We start from the raw sequence: 6,000 nt of genomic DNA on the forward strand, positions 1-6,000 counted from the left end.
GGATTAAAACATTGTGGAATAAGTCAAGAGAATAATTAAGTGATTCTCTAATTCCGTTATTCTTCATTGTTTAGGACTAGGATTCCTGGCTAAAGAGAAAGGAAATATAAATGGAAGTTCAATATAATCCTGTTTTTAATTAGAAGTATCAGCATAAACTCAAGTTACTTTAAGAAGAAATAGATGTATTCAGTAGGGAAAGTGTAAAATGAGCCTACAAATCTTGTCAGGTCAGATAGCAAGGAAACTATCAAGGACAATTTAGTGGACTCTCAAAAGACTCATGAGCCAGGCAGAAGATTGCACAATTTGAACATTGATATAGGAAATAATATCTGTAGTGGGTGGAAACACTGAGTATGTTTAAAACACAAAAATCCAAATGAGACTAAATGAAGAGACAAACACACCGTACAATAACTGAAGCACCAATTGCTCACCATTGGAGGATGCTAGCAAGCTAGCTTATCATTTTGAAAAGTTGTAGATAAACAGTAATTCAGTATTTCCTACAGTTCCCATACAAACTCCCATACCTCTGGGTATGCAAACAGTAAATGAGGGACCCTTTTTCTTAGAAAAAAACAAAAACCCCCAAAACAAGTTCCACTTAATGAGTGAACAGGGAATGATGGAATTGCAATATCATTTTGCACCTTCCAAAGAATTAGTGAAGATAATAAACATTGTTCATGCTATTGATGAGCTGCTTAAAATACACAGAGATGCTTTCTTTGCATCACATGCTTTCTGAGGGAGGTGCATACTACTGCCCATAGAGTTATTTTGCCAAAAAGAATCAAACTTAAATCTGATCAAGCATCTACCAATTTACAGGGAAGAGAACAACATATATTGTTGAATAACACCAAAGGGATGGTACTGGCACAATTATTTCTTCAGTAACTTTTAAGGAGAAAAAAACTGATGGGGGGAAGTTGAAGGGGAAACATACAAGGTGAGAGGCACTAAGAGGGCATCAACCAATCACAATGGGTGGACCTGATCTTTAGTTCTTAAAGAAACAAAAAAAAAGTTTCTAACATTTATGACACAATTGGAAATTTGAATACTGACTGGTTATTTAATAACAGTAAGGAATTATGTTTACTTGTTAGACTTTATTGCAGCTATGTTTAAGATACCTACTAAAATACAGTGAAATGACATGTTTGGTATTTGATTCAGAACAATAGAGGGAGGGAGATGGATGGCAATAAAAATGAAACAGGATTGACTGTATTTGGTAATTATCAGAAATGAGCAATTGGTGTATGGCAATTTATTATACTCTTCAGTTCAATTTTAGTATGTTATTTTTATATAATAAAAAATAACCACCATGACTACCACCACTATCAAATCTGCTGAATTATGGCTTACCTTAAACAATACACCTTTATTGAAAAAATCAGGGACAATACCAAAAAAAAAGGTTCAGTTCAGTTCAGTCGCTCAGTCATGTCCAACTCTTTGTGACCCCATGAATTGTAGCACGCCAGGCCTCCCTGTCCATCACCAACTCCCGGAATTCACCCAAATTCGTCCATCGAGTCGGTGATGCCATCCAGCCATCTCATCATATGTCATCCCCTTCTCCTGCCCCCAATCCCTCCCAGCATCAGAGTCTTTTCCAATGCGTCAACTCTTTGTATGAGGTGGTCAAGGTATTAGAGTTTCAGCTTTAGCATCAGTCCTTCCAATGAACACCCAGGACTGATCTCCTTTAGAATGGACTGGTTGGATCTCCTTGCGGTCCGAAGGACTCTCAAGAGTCTTCTCCAACACCACAGTTCAAAAGCATCAATTCTTCAGCGCCCAGCTTTCTTCACAGTCCAACTCTCACATCCATACATGACCACTGGAAAAACCATAGCCTTGACTAGACGGACCTTTGTTGGCAAAGTAATGTCTCTGCTTTTCAGTATGCTATCTAGGTTGGTCATAACTTTCCTTCCAAGGAGTAAGCGTCTTTTAATTTCATGGCTGGAATCACCATCTGCAGTGATTTTGGAGCCCCCAAAAATAAAGTCTGACACTGCTTCCACTGGTTCCCTATCTATTTCCCATGAAGTGATGGGACCAGATGCCATCTTCTTTGTTTTCTGAATGTTGAGCTTTAAGCCAAACTTTTCACTTTCCTCTTTCACTTTCATCAAGAGGCTTCCTTTCATCAAGAGGTTCCACTTCACTCTCTGCCATAAGGGTGGTGTCATCTGCATATCTGAGGTTATTGATATTTCTCCTGGCAGTCTTGATTCCAGCTTGTGTTTCTTCCAGCCCAGCATGTCTAATGATGTACTCCGCATATAAGTTAAATAAGCAGGGTGACAATATACAGCCTTGATGTACTCCTTTTCCTATTTGGAACCTGTCTGTTGTTCCGTGTCCAGTTCTACTGTTGCTTCCTGACCTGCATATAGGTTTCTCAAGAGGCTGGTCAGGTGGTCTGGTATTCCCATCTCTTGAAGAATTTTCCAGTTTCTTGTGATCCACACAGTCGAAGGCTTTGGCATAGTCAATAAAGCAGAAATAGATGTTTTTCTGGAACTCTCTTGCTTTTTCCATGATCCAGCGGATGTTGGCAATTTGATCTCTGGTTCCTCTGCCTTTTCTAAAAAAACCAACTTGAACATCTGGAAATTAGATATAAGGGAAAAAAACCACCCACATTTCCACAGCTGGGACATTCATGTTTCTGTTGCACACATATTCTTCTAGCATTATCTGTAAGGGCTATGATCATGTTACAATATAATTTTAATTTCTTATTTTCATTCTTCCTTTCTCCCCTCGCCTTCATCACAAAAGCAATTCCTACATTATAAAACCATTTGTAGTCATTTCATAGGCGTATATGTATGGCAGTAGAGCCCACTATTTTTGGAATCAAATCTGGTTTCAAAGCCAACTCTGCCATTTATTAACTAGATATCTTGGGAGTATATTTATTACTATCCCTGAGTCTCGGTTTCCTCATCTGTATCACTAAGAATTTATAGCATTGTTACATTTAAATAAGATAAAGTATTAATATACAAAGCCCTTTACATATTCTCTGGCACATAGTAGACATATCACATGATTAGGCAAATTTTTACTTAATCAACTAAAACTTTTAAAAGATAACATGAAGACTAACTGTGCCTTTTCAGTTTTCTTTTTATTTATTTATTTATTTATTTATTTAATTTTAAAATCTTTAATTCTTACATGCGTTCCCAAACATGAACCCCCCTCCCACCTCCCTCCCCATAACATCTCTCTGGGTCATCCCCATGCACCAGCCCCAAGCATGCTGTATCCTGCGTCAGACATAGATTCTAACATGTATACTATCATGTAAGAATCGAATCGCCAGTCTATGCCTTTTCAGTTTTCAAGCACATCTTTTGATGAGTCAGATGACAACAGACTACTGGGATTGATTCATGACTTTATAGTTTTTAACCATAGAACTAATTTTCTTTTATCAAGTAAAATCTTACCAGGAGTCCCATTATGTAAAACAAATAAAAGCTGAGACACTTTGGTGCAGTCAAGGCAAGAATGATATCCCTTTCATTGTAGGATTCACTATAGCGCATGTATCTATTCTTTTTCAAATTCTTTTCCTTATTAGGTTGTTACCTAATACTGAGCAGAGTTCCCTGTGCTACAAGGTAGGTCCTTGTTGATTATTCATTTTAAATATGGCAGTGTGTACATTTCAATCCTCAACTACCTAACTAATGATAAACAAGCAAGGGTGATGTTCTGGAAGTCATGTGTCTTTGTATGTAGATGTTTTTCTTTAAAAAATCTTAGTAGCTAAGTATCTTAGTAGCTCCCTGCTTAATGTTATCATTAGCGAATACCTGTAATTTATCATACTTTCTGCAATAAATTATCTGGTTGTTTCTTCTAGGTTGTGAGCTCCTGAGAATGAAGATCTATCTTGCATCTTTGTAACAACTGGCACAGTGCCTGGCATCTAGTACATAAAAGATGTTTATAATTTAATAGGAAATTCACTCCTCTGAAAGGAAAATACCTGCACAATAAGATGACAGTCATGGAGAGTCTCAATTAATTCAAAATTAGCAATAACTCAGACATAATGCTAGTTACTAAGATCTTTAGATTATGTGGCATTATCAAGGACTCTTAGCTACCAACATGTACTAACTCAATTTTTACTTAATCAACTAAAACTTTTTAAAGATAACATGAAGACTGTGCTTTTCAGTTTTCAAGCCCATCTTTTGATGAATCAGATGACAACAGACTACTGGGATTGATTCATGACTTCATAGTTTTTAACCATAGAACTAATTTTCTTTCATCAAGTGAAATCTTATCAGGAGTCCCAATATGTGAAACAAATAAAAGCTGAGACTCTTTGGTTGCAGTCAAGGCAAGAATGATATCCCTTTCGTTGTAGGATTCACCACAGCACATGTTGGTGGCTAAGAGTCCTTGATAATGCCACATAATCTAAAGATCTTAGTGACTAGAATAATGTCTGAGTTATTGCTAATTTTGAATTAATTGAGAATCTCAATGACTGTCATCTTATTGTACAGGTAATTTCGTTTCAGAGGAGTGAATTTCCTATTAAATTATAAACATCTTTTATGTACCAGATGCCAGGCACTGTGCCACTTGCTACAAAGATGCAAGATAGATCTTCATTCTCAGGAGCTCATAATCTAGAAACAACCAGGTAATTAAGTTATTGCAGAAAGTATGATAAATTATAAATATTCAGTAAAGATAACATTAAGAAAGGAGCTACTAAGATAAAACCATTTTTTAAAAAGAAAAAAATCTGCATACAGACACATGACTTCCAGAACATCACCCTTTTTCATAAATATATATAATTTTTTTTATTTCTTAAGTTCATTAAACATTATCTATAATATTATCTGTAAGGTACTGACTCCCAAACTTACAGCAACAGTCTGGACCTCGCTCCTGATTTCTAGACTGTCTAATAATATCATCTCCGTTTGGGTGTCTACAACGCCTCTCAAAGCTAACATCCACAGTTGTGTGCTCCTGATCTGGGTCCTTAAGTCCAAACAGCTCCAGAGCCAGGTCTTCCTGCTGTTTTCCCACCTCAGTTAATGGCAACGTAATTCTAGTTGTTCAGGCCAAAATCTTGGGGGTCAGCCTTGATTCTTTCTCCCTCTCACTCCATATCTGTCCATCAAAATTTCCGTCAGCTGTAACTTCAGAATAAATCCAGAATCTGACCGCTTTTTACCATCTCCATGCCTAGCTGTTGCCTGCCTCAACAGAGAAGCAGAGAGTGATCTTATTAAATGATATCATATCATATCATGTCATCCCTCTACTCCTACTCCAGTGGTTCTCAACTGGGGGTTATTTGTAGTGTTAGCAATGTGTGTGTGTGTGTGTGTAGTAGTAGTAGTAGTACTACTACTACTAACATTGGCTTGATAGAGGCCAGGGATCTGCTGAACATCCTACAGTGCCCAGAACAGACAAAGAATTGTCAAGCTCAAAATGTCAATAGTGCCAAGATTGAGAGACCCCGTCCCATTCCAAACCCTAAAATGGCTTTTCATCTCAACCCTTACAAAGACCTAAAAAGCCTTGACATTAACATAAAGCTTTCTACAATCCTACAGCACTATGGCCCACCAAATGAAGCAGCTATTCCCTTTTAATTTTTAATTCTGTGATTTAAACATTAAATAGGAATGAAATTTATGTAAAGGTTTTACAGATTTTAAATTCCTACTTATGTCCACCAGGGGGTGCGCTTCACTGCTAAATAATACTACACAATTTTGCTGTGCGGAGGAGTCACCCTGGTAAGAGGAAGCATCCTCATAGCTGCTCTTTGTAAAAACAAATTTTGGCATGTATGAGCACACCCTTGTGGCTCTGTCAGTAAAGAACCCACTTGCAATGCAGGCAGGAGGCCTGGGTTTGATCCCTGGGTCCGGAAGATCTCCTGGAGAGGGAAATGTCAACCCTCTCCAGTAT

The sequence above is a fragment of the Budorcas taxicolor genome, chromosome 15 (genome assembly GCF_023091745.1).
Source record: "Budorcas taxicolor isolate Tak-1 chromosome 15, Takin1.1, whole genome shotgun sequence".
Classification (NCBI taxonomy): Eukaryota; Metazoa; Chordata; class Mammalia; order Artiodactyla; family Bovidae; genus Budorcas; species Budorcas taxicolor.